This window comes from Lepidochelys olivacea (assembly GCF_965140295.1).
Source record: "Lepidochelys olivacea isolate rLepOli2 genome assembly, chromosome: 1".
Classification (NCBI taxonomy): domain Eukaryota; kingdom Metazoa; phylum Chordata; order Testudines; family Cheloniidae; genus Lepidochelys; species Lepidochelys olivacea.
The window spans coordinates 75,965,984-75,978,228 of NC_140411.1; positions in this window are offsets into that span (position 1 = coordinate 75,965,984).

The following is a 12,245-nucleotide window of genomic DNA, read 5'->3' on the forward strand; positions in this document are numbered from 1 at the left end:
GCTCCGGGTCCTCCTGCTGCCTGTGGCTGCTGAGAGCTGCAGGGGCTCCTGCCTCCTGCAGCAGCTCAGAACTGCGAGATCCCCTCAACCCATGGTGCATGCTGCAGTGGTAGGGAGCTCCAGGTGTTCCCTACCCCACTGGTGGCTGGGAGCTATGAGGGCACCTACTGACTACAGTGGCTCAGAGCCCCAGGGCACCCATCTGCTGACAGCTCCAGCCCTGATGCCCCAGGGCTGAAGCGGAAAATATCATGCAGGTCACAGAAGTTACAAAATCAGTGACTTCCGTGACATAGTCTTAGTCATGAGTTCTCTCTAATAGTATAACAGGCTGTTCAGGAGGGCTAGCTCAGTGCAGGGGGAGAGAGAGCTCAGGGGTTTGAGCACTGGCCTCCTAAACCCAGGGTTGTGAGTTCAATCCTTGAGGGGGCCATTTAGGGATCTGAGTCAAAAATTGGGAACTGGTCCTGCTTTGATCAGGGGGTTAGACTAGATGATCTTCTGAGGTCCCTTCCAACCCTGAGATTCTATAATTCCTCCTGTTTGCTGTGGGTAAAGTAATTTTAAGACTAGCTCTGTGTATGACAACCTCTCCGCAGGAAAGACTAAAGATGCCATATTATAGTTACTATGTGATGAATATGTAATGTATATCAAATCACAAAGGACTTTCTGCTGGACCCCCCTGCACCAGGGCTTGGGCTCAACCCCATTTTGTCACAGTTATTTTTAATAAAAGTTAGGGACAGGTCATGGGCTTTCATGATTTTTTGTACAGTGCCTAATGCAATGGGCCCCATTCTTGGTTGGCTCTTAGGCACTACTATACTACTTTCCAGATTACAGACCCTGGTTCTCATGGGAGACTTCAATCACCTAGATAAATTGGAGAATTGGGCCAAAGATGAAGTTCAGTAAGGACAAGTGCAGAGTTCTGCACTTAGGAAGGAAGAATCACATGCACTGCTACAGGCTGCAAACCGACTGGCTAAGTGACAGTTCTGCAGAAAAGCACCTGGGGATTACAGTGGAGAAGAAGCTGGATATGAGTCAACAGTGTACCCCTGTTGCCAAGAAAGGTAACAGCATATTGGGCTGAAATAGTAGGAGCATTGCCAGCAGATCGAGGGAAGTAATTATTCCCCTCTATTTGGCACTGGTGAGGCCACATCTGGAGTATTGTGTCCAGTTTTGGGCCCCCCACTACAGAAAAGATGTGGACAAATTGGAGAGGGCAATCAAAACGATTAGGGGGCTGGGGCACATGACTTACGAGGAGAGGCTGAGGGAACTGGGCTTATTTTTAGTCTGCAGAAGAGACGACTGTGGGGGGATTTGATAGCAGTCTTCAACTATCTGAAGGGGGGTTCCAAAGAGGATGAGCTCAGCTGTTCTCAGTGGTGGCAAATGACAGAACAAGAAGCAATGGTCTCAAGTTGCAGCGGGGGAGGTCTAGTTTGGATATTAGGAAAAATGATTTCACTAGGAGGGTGGTGAAGCATTGGGATGTGTTACCTAGGGAGGGGGTGGAATCTCCATCTTTAGAGGTTTTTAAGGCCTGGCTTGACAAAGCCCTGTCTAGGATGATTTAGTTGGGGTTGGTCCTGTTTTGAACAGGGGGTTGGACTAGATGGCCTCCTGAGGTCTCTTCCAACCCTAATCTTCAATGATTCTATGGTTCTATAATAAACATATTCAAGAAATAAAATAATGGATTAGATGATTTAATGGAGCTTTTCCATGCATAACTTCTATGGTTCTATGAAAACAGCTGGTTGACCATATAATAACCTTCATATTTTACTAAAGAAAAGTTTATAAATGACTAAAGCAATACTTATACAGCAACTTAACTTTTTAGGCACAATCACGCAGCCCAGAGAAAATTAATACACACACCATTTTAATCTTAACCTTTGTCAATGCACTGCACTGTGCTAATTTTAATGCTGTATTTTAGTGAAAAATGTTAAACACCACTCGAATAGTAATAGCAGATAATTACTTCATTAAGATTGGTCAAATGATTGCAAAGTTATGAAGCAATGGGTAGGTAAAAATTAAACAGCTGTGAGAAATGACTCTGTCATGTGAGAAACAGTTTTTGGACTAATTGTAGTCCTGGCCTTCATTATAATCATGTAAAGCAGGAATCACTGATGCACAGAAGATGTTTTGCCCTCTTTGCTCCTGCTGAATCAAATTCAGATGCATTTTTGGGTATCCAGTTCTCCTGCCAGAACTTGACAAACAGTAACACTCCACTAGCTTATGGTCTTATCTCTTGAAACCCCTGTACTTTTTATGCACGGAAAAGCAATGTATGGGGTTTTTTGTTTGCATGTTTGCATGTTTGTTTGCATAAATGTGGGTCATTAAGCAATGTGTTTACAACTCTGAAAATGTGGAAATTCCTATAAGTGATATAGAAATATATATTTTGAACTGTATTAAAACAAAACAAAACAACAACAACAACAGAGACTCAAACATAAATTAGAATTCCATGCTTTTTAGACTCTTTCAGTATAAGTGGAAACAAGGGTATTATTTATTTCTCCAAATTGATCCTGACTAACACATCATAGAGTTAGAGTTTGAGAAGCACTCTAGGTAGAGTAGTTTTGTGATACTACAGGTAACATCACCAAAAATCCAAATAAGGCCTTAACCCTTTTCATAACTTACCCCATTGGGTCTCAGTTATATAAGGCCCTATGTACATTATGGGACACATTATGCCATGCTAAAATGAGCACAGTGGTCCCTTCTGCCTTGGAATCGTTGAGTCTATGTCATCAGTTTTTAAAGGAGTCTGCATTAAAATCAGTGTTTCCCTAAATGTTGATAGCTTGCTGTGACTCAGTGTTTAAAACTATGCTTGCAACAATAAATAGACTTTATTAATAAATGACTTTGAAAGGTGGATAACATTACCACAAGATTTTACTCACAAAGGTTTCTTCCTGCCATTCTGTGCCCTGTGACCCCTTGCTGGTTTTGTGCCCTGTTGTTCCTTTCCAGGTTCCCAAGCAGTAGGGTCCCTTAAAAGAGGATCCCCACCACGTACTGAGTTCTGTGTAACAGGTGATACAGATTACCTTTTCCACGTAAGCTCTGCAGATCTGTTGGGAGGACAATAAGCATTCACCACCCTACCCCACCCATGGTCCTTTGAGGTAGAGGCATGCTGCCTTGGAGGTGGCTGACTCTTTCATTTGATGCAGAAGGGCTGAGACCTGTGCACAGACAGTACCCTTCAGGTGGAGACATAGGATGCCAGAATTGGCTTTTTGGGAGGTAGAAACTCTTCAGTTTTATCTTTCGTCCATAATGCTAAAATATGAACCCAACTCAGATCCATAATTTGAACACATTTCAGAAATGTGAGATGTGTTTGCATTTTGAGCCTTTCAAAAGTTATTTGGAAATAACTGAAACTCTTTACTTCTTGGCTAAATACAACTCTGTAACGTGAAAAAAAAAACCCTAATGTTGACAATTTATATCTTAAAAATCCTAATTGTGCAAGGACACATAGAGAACTAATTCAGCAGATAAGATTTCTCTAGCCAAGGCAGTTATCCTTCATCTGCAAATTCTTCAAATTAAGCTGAAGTCAGCTACACTGTGTCTTTTACTTTCTTTCTTTCTTTCTTTCTTTCTTTCTTTCTTTCTTTCTTTCTTTCTTTCTTTCTTTCTTTCTGACAAGAGATTTGCATTGTGAAGGAACACATCACAGTGTTGACTCTTAAGGTATGGTGATAAGTCTGTGCAGTAAAACTCATACAACATGGCTTCATTAATATGTATAACTAATAATGATGTTTGGCACCAGTTGTTGGTACTTCACAGCTCTTTAGAGTGAAGGCCTATGAGTATGGTGGCATTTAATTTTGCCTTTAAAAAAAACAACCTCTGGTTTTCTAAAATATCCTAATGAATAAAAGATAAAAATGTAAAGAAATTGACTTCAGTCAATCTTCATGTATTATTCAATACTCTTCTCTGTGTGCGCAGTATCTAGATACTATTTAATTAGCTACCTTGGGCAGAAAAGCCCTGGTTTAGAGTGTTGAAAATAATAGGTTTCAGAGAGCAATTAAAGGTAAATATGGAATTAGGTTGCCTAGTGCAAGGTGACAAGCATCTGGCAACATTTCAGTTATAGTCCTATACATTATTTAATTGCAAATGGAAAATAGTCAATAACCCAATGCTGAACTGAACACTGTAAAACTCACTTTTAATTCACTAACAACTTAAAAAAAAAACCTTTAAATCTCCTGGTTGTTTAATGAAAAATATATTTTCTACTAAATCAGCTTTTAGTTATGTGAATATTAGAGATTTACTTTCTGTGAATGACAAGAAAGTATTTTGTTGCACAGAGAAGCAACCACTTTCTAGATTCCTATAGAAAATATCTGTGCTCTGCAGGTTGACCCTTGTTTTCTGTTCAGTTTGGTTGTTCCTTGTTTTCTATCTACCCCCTCCTCCACACAAAAAATAATCTGATATTTCCCATCTTGTGTGTTTTCTGGATGAGAGCAACATTATAGCTCACGTATGATTAGTTTACTTATCTTAGGTGCATATATCTGTATATTCATACTCATCACATACAATAGGCCAGATTTTCAGTTGGTGTGAATAGGCACAGCTTCATTGCCTGCAACAGAGCTATGCTGAGCATAGATGTATTTATATTACTACAGTAAACCACAGGAATTCTAACCTAATTTGAATAACTAAAGCCATTAGTCCATTATTTAGGACAACTCAAGCACACAATTTATCACATTTTTCTGAAACCAAAGATAGGGTTACTGGTAAAGCACCAACATTCTGACTATGGGAGATTATATATATAGTCATTGAAACATTGCTGATCATGGAAATACATGTGGCATCAAAACAAATGATCTTTACATATCAAAATGATATGACAAGCCATTGATCCTGTCCTTGGGTATAAAATGTTTTAAGGATATCTAACAAAGGTTTTGTTTTTAAGTACATATATTTCTTCTACTGGTGCATAATTGCAACCTTTACATCCTTGTATGATGCACACCAGGAGACAGGATTCCATCTCATATGGCCATATTAGGGAATAAGAAATGTATTAATATACTTATAAATAGTTCTAGAATTACTCTTTGTTGATATAAAATGTTGTTCTTGCTTATGGCAATATTTGAAGCTTTTGGTTCTTCTATTTCTCTCATTTCCTGCAAACTGTAGTTAATTAAAGACCAAAACCATTATTCTATTTTTAATTATGATGATGCAAAAGCCTATGTTGGTTTTCATAGTGAAAATAAAGAAGATTACATTCTGAATATGGCTAATAGTTCTGATATTGATCCAGAAGATTCTTTATTAGAGTTATGAGATGACTGACTGTAATTTAATATCTATTTAATGGTTATTCTCATGCTATTATGAACAATGATAATTATTGTATAAAATTAATACTATGAGATGAGTTGTGGGTAACATATGTCTTTGAAGACTGAGCTTTCTAGCCAAAACAATGGTATGAACTGTTGATATTGCCTTTTGTAATCTTTTTCTGGAATGATTTGTCATATGTTATGAATTAATGTTGTAATTACCATGAAATGATAAATTGGAAACAAATGATATAACATTAACCATTTAAGTGCCACTGGATGGGATAAGAGGTATCATGTTATGTGCCAACAAAAATGGGTCAGTAATGCATCTTGCACTGCCATCATCAGTGAATGTGTAAAATCTTAATGAATTTCACTTTTCTTCCTGAAACTGATCAGCTTAGAGATTGAAAGTATGAATAATAAAGTGTGTCTGATTGGCCCTGAAATTGGTCATAATCTGCCTTGTGAAAGAAAGGCAATGATTTTTTCTTATTTATTACGTACCAAGGAAAGAATCAATGTTTCTGAATTTCTTCACATTTTACTATAATTATAATTTACTATATAATAAGGTCATGATTCTGGAAACTGTAAGCTGAAACCAAAAGGTGACTTCAGTGAAGTAAAAAGGAGTACTCATACAAGTAAGGACTACATACATGAGAAACATTTGTGTGATCGAGCCATTAAACTGGTGCATGAATTTTGTGTTACAGAGTCCATAGGATTACCTCATGAACAGCATTTGTAATTGCACATGAGATATCGATACAAGACAAATACTTTATGTCAATATTGGATGCATCTTGATAAATGCATTCCTGAAACACATTAATTTTTGGTATGTTTATATATATATATATCACTGATAAAATAAATTCAGAATTCAGAGTAAGGTCTGGGAGAGTAGACTTGCAGAGATTCTTAGCTCCTGAATATTTCCATGTACAGGTGTAACCTTGATGAAGTCAGATTGCTTGAATAAGGCTTGAGTAAAAAGTTCTTGTCAACTGCTGGAAATGGCCCACCTTGATTACCACTGCAAAAGGTTTCTTCCCCCCCACCCCCCACTCTCCTGCTGGTAATAGCTCACCTTACCTTATCACTCGCCTTACAGTGTGTATGGTAACAACCATTTTTTTCATGTTCTCTGTGTATATAAATCTCCCCACTGTATTCTCCACTGAATGCATCCGATGAAGTGAGCTGTAGCTCACGAAAGCTTATGCTCAAATAAATTGGTTAGTCTCTAAGGTGCCACAATTACTCCTTTTCTTTTTAAATATCTCTGTGAGCCTGAGCCCCATGACCACGAATTACCTGGCATGGCTCAGTCATGGGTGTCTCATAGCAGTTTAGACATTCCCTTTGAGCTTAATGGGGCATTTGTGATCATGTGGTCTCAACTTCTGTATAACGCAAGACATTGAATCTCACCTAGAAATTCCTACATGAAGCCCAATAACTTTAGTTGAACTAGATGATGTATTTTAGAAAGAACCGTATACTCCCCATTTTTGGAATAAATGTTGTTTTGAGGCTGGGAGCAAACAGATTTGTTAATGACCCTAAAGTTGATATTTCCTAATTCTTTATAGCAATATCTAAATTTACTGAAAGAAACAGTAAGCTTCTGTTTCTTTAAATTTCAGATAGAAACGAGCCTTTCTACATTTTAATTTAAATATTATGGATATACTCATGTAATTACATCTCTAAATATCTACACACTCCTTTCAAAGGCACCTTGCACATTATGTGAGTAGGACTGCAAATATAGGAAGAGTACATTCTCAGGATTGTCTGACTGACATAACACATCTAGATTTATGCTGTCTGCCAACCTGTATTCCCAGAAATTAAAACTTGCAAGTTATGTGCCTCTGCATTTATAGAGTAAGAGTGACATTACTTCAATCAGAGATATGCCACACACTTGGACATTTTTTGCTGACACCATCATGTGGTTTTATCGCTAATGTCTGATCTCTGATTAACTTCTATATTTTCAGGCTAAAGGAAACAGTTACGGAATGTTGCAAAGAAAATCATGAATTTGTAATATGCTGTATAGTTGTTGTATTGTACTTTAAAAACTGGCAATGCAGTTATTATCTTTTTTGTTTACAGTAATCATAGCATGTCACAGCAATGCTGTATTACAATGCTGGTTCGTGCATACAATAGATCAGTATTCCTTTCATAATGAAATAACCATTATTTAATTTGTATTTAGCAAAAATCCCATTTTTCTTGTCTGTTACACCAGAAGTGAAATGCATTTTCTTTAAACAACTGAAAAATATATGGAAAATTATGTATCCTTTAAAAAAGAAATAGAGACAAATGTCATATTTGTTGCCAGCGGGGTGCAAAAACATGACAGATTCTCTATTGCCAATATGCAGGAACTGGTGACAAAGCCTGCCTATCTCTGTAATTCAAATTCACTATAATAATCCTGTAGACTAACACGGTGTAATTTATTGTGTAATATTAAATGGACTGGGAGTTACATGGGATGTAAATAAAACTGTGTGATGCTGGTAATTTACCTAGTGAAATGAGTTCTATTAGCAATATGTGTCCTTTCTTATGCATATTTTCTTATTTGTCTTGCCTTGTTGACCAGAATCAACAATCTTCTTTTGTCCTTTTGTGAATGTGTATTTAGTATTTGAGGTTCCATAAACCTGTAGTGAAAGATATTGTAAAATTGTGCATTGAACTGTATAACAATGCATAACAACTGTATAACAATGTCATTTTAATTTATTGCTGAGGCTTTGTCCGTAAAAATCTGCTTTGAAACAAAAAGGTATAATTTTCTCCTGAATAGACTTCTTGGCTAATCACAGCACAAACAAAATGAAGTGCTCACAGGGAACCCTCTTTTATTCCTTTCTCCAGTTCTGACTGGAGAAAAGGCAGACCATCATGTCAAAAGCATAGCCTTAGGGAGATGTAGAACATTAGAGTCAAAATAGCAAGATCAAGATCAAACTTGCATATTAGGTAAATGCAAGGGGGTAGTGGGGAAAGCCACAGTGAAGTATTTGGGTTGCTCAATGAGTAAAATGTTTACACATCAGGACCATGGTTGAAGTCCATATTGTGGTCCAAAGAGGTTGGAGGTCTTGGTTCATATCCCTAATGGACGGGAATCTATATGACCAAATCATCAACAGGAATAAAAAAAAAAAACAAACCACACGATTTTGGTGTAAATCAAAAAATCTCTGCATATGAGAGGTCTGAGACTGAGCATACACAAAGCCTTAGCCTTGCCCCTGTGTAGAGTCCATTGAAGTCAATGGGCTCCATGTGCATGTAAGGGTATGTCTACACTACGAAATTAGATCGAATTTATAGAAGTCGATTTTGTAGAAAGTGTTTTTATAGTCGATTGTGTGTGTCCCCACACAAATGCTCTAAGTGCATTTAGTCAGCGGAGTGTGTCCACAGTAGCGAGGCAACTGTCGACTTCCGGAGCGTTGCACTGTGGGTAGCTATCCCACAGTTCCCGCAGTCTTCACCGCTCATTTGAATTCTGGGTAGAAATCCCAGTGCTTGATGGGGCAAAAACGTTGTAGCGGGTGGTTCTGGGTACATATCGTCAGACCCCCCCTTCTCTCCCTCCCTCAGTGAAAAAAATGGCAGACAATCATTTTGTGCCTTTTTTCCTGGGTTACCCGTGCAGATGCCATACCATGGCAAGCATGGAGCCTGCTCAGCTCACCATCACCGTATGTCTCCTGGGTGCTGGCAGACGTGGTACTGCATTGCTACACAGCAGCAGCTCATTGCTTTTTGGCAGCAGACAGTGCAGTATGACTGGTAGCCATTGTCGCTGTACTCCAGGATGCTCTTTTAGCCGACCTTGGTGAGGTCGGTCGGGGCGCCTGGGCAAACATGGGAGTGCCTCAGCCAGGTCATTTCCCTTTTAAGTTTCGTCTCATGGTGATTCAGTCCTGCCAGCAGTCGTACTGCACCGTGTTCTAATGAGCACCCAGGACATGATGATGTCTAGCAGTCGTACTGCACCGTCCGCTGCCAGCAAGATGTATAAAGATAGATGAAGTGGATCAAAACAAGAAATAGACCAGATCTGTTTTGTATTAATTTTCTCCCCACTCCCTCTGTGAAATCAACGGCCTGCTAAACCCAGAGTTTTGAACTCTATCCTTGAGGGGGCCATTCTGTTTCTCCTTGATGCAAAGCCATTGTTGATTTTAGTTCCCTGTAAGTCATGTTGTCAGTCGCCCCTCTCTCGGTCAGAGCAGCATCAGACAATCGTTTTGCGCCTTTTTTCAGCGCAGATGCCATAGCACTGGGAACATGGAGCCCGCTCAGATCACCATGGCAATGATGAGCACTATAAACACCGCACGCATTATGCAGCAGGATATGCAGAACCATAACCTGCAAGAAAAGCGAAACCAGGCGGGGAGGAGGTGACTGCAGCGCAGTGATGAGAGTGATGAGGACATGGACATAGACTTCTCACAAAGTACGGGCCCCTGCAATGTGCACATTGTGGTGTCAGTTGGGCAGGTTCATGGAAACAAGCACAGACTGGTGGGACTGCATAGTGTTGCAGGTCTGGGACAATTCCCAGTGGCTGCGAAACTTTTGCATGCGTAGGGGCACTTTCATGGAACTTTGTGACTTGTTTTCCCATGCCCTGAAGCGCAAGTATACCAAGATGAGAGCAGCCCTCACAGTTGAGAAGCAAGTGGTGATAGCCCTGTGAAAGCTTGCAATGCCAGACAGCTACTGGTCAGTCAGGAATCAATTTGGAGTGGGCAAATCTACTGTGGGGGCTGCTGTGATGCAAGTAGACAACACAATCACTGAGCTGATGCTATCAAGGGTAGTGACTCTGGGAAATGCGCAGGTCATAGTGGATGGCTTTGCTGCAATGGGATTCTCTAACTGTGGTGCAGCAATAGACAGAACCCATATCCCGATCTTGGCACCGGAGAACCAAGGCAGCGAGTACATAAACCGAAAGGGGTACTTTTCAATGGTGCTGCGAGCACTGGTGGATCACCAGGGACATTTCACCAACATCAACGTGGGATGGCCAGGAAAGGTACATGACGTTCGCATCTTCAGGAATTCTGGTCTGTTTCAACAGCTGCAGCAAGGGACTTATTTTCCAGACCATAAAATAACTGTTGGGGATGTTGAAATGCCTATATTTATCCTTGGGGACCCAGCCTACCCCTTAATGCCATGGCTCATGAAGCCATACACAAGCACCCTGGACAGTAGTCAGAAGTTGTTCAACTACAGACTAAGCAAGTGCAGAATGGTGATAGAATGTGCATTTAGGCATTTAAAAGCGCACTGGTGCAGTTTACTGACTCAGTTAGACTTCCGTGAAACCAATATTCCCATTGTTATTACCTCTTGCTGTGCGCTCCACAATATCTGTGAGAGTAAGGGGGAGATGTTTATGGTGGGGTGGAAAGTTGAGGCAAATCACCTGGCTGCTGATTATGTGCAGCCAGACACCAGGGCGGTTAGAAGAGTACAGGAGGGTGTGGTGTGCATCAGAGAAGCTTTGAAAACCAGCTTCAGGAATGGCCAGGCTATGGTGTGAAAGTTCTGTTTGTTTCTCTTTGATGGAAACTCCACCCTCCCGGGTTCACTCTACTTTGCTGTAAGCTAACCACCCTCCCATCCCCCCTTTGATCACTGCCTGCATAGGCAATAAAGTCATTGTTGCTTCACATTCATGCATTCTTTATTTTTTCATCACACAAATAGGGGGATAACTGCCAAGGTAGCATGGGAGGGGTGGTGGAGGAGGGAAGCACTGAGTGAGGTGGTGGAGGAGGGAAGGTCAAGGCCACACCACGCTTTAAAACTTTTTGAATGCCACCCTTCTGTTGCTTGGGCAATCCTCTGGGGTGGAGTGGCTGGGTGGCCGGAGGCACCCGCATCGTGTTCTTGGGCGTCTGGGTGAGGAGGCTATGGAAATTGGGGAGGAAGTTGGTTGGTTACACAGGGGCTGTAGCGGTGGTCTGTGCTCCTTTTGCCTTTCCTGCAGCTCAACCATATGCTGAAGCATATGAGTTTGATCCTCCAGCAGCCTGAGCTTCTTTCAGCAAGCTGACGCCATCTGCCACCTTCAGCCTGCCACCTCTCTTCACGGTCATATTGTGTTTTCCTGAACTCTGAGATTGTCTGCCTCCACCTATTTTGCTGTGCTCTGTCAGTGTGGGAGGACAGCATAAGGTCAGAGAACATTTCATCGCGAGTGCGGTTTTTTTGCCTTCTAATCTTCGCTAGTCTCTGGGAAGGAGAAACATATGCAGCTGGTGGAGAAAAAAAAGGGAGATTGGTAGTTAAAAAGACATATTTTATAGAACAATGGGTACACTCATTGTAAACCTTTCTGTTAACATTACATAGCACATGTGCTTTCATTATAAGCTCGCATTTTGCCTCTTATTGAGGGTATGCCTGTTTGGTGTGAGAGATCACTCACGCAGGGCCAGGCAACAGAATTCGGCTTGCAGGCAGCCATGGTAAGCCACAGTCTTTTGGCTTCTTTAACGGTCATAACATGTGGGAATGGTTTCAAACAGCAGTACCCTCATTTCCCATACGAAGTAGCTGTTGGGTTGGCCATTAAAAATGGGTGGCAATTTAAAAGGAGGGGCTGTGGTTTCCAGGTTCACTTGCAGCAGAAACCCAACTAACACCCCCCCACACACACACACAATTCTCTGGGATGATGGTTTCACCCCTCCTCCCACCGTGTGGCTAACAGCGGGGAAGATTTCTGTTCAGCCACAGGCAAACAGCCCAGCAGGAACGGGTACCTCT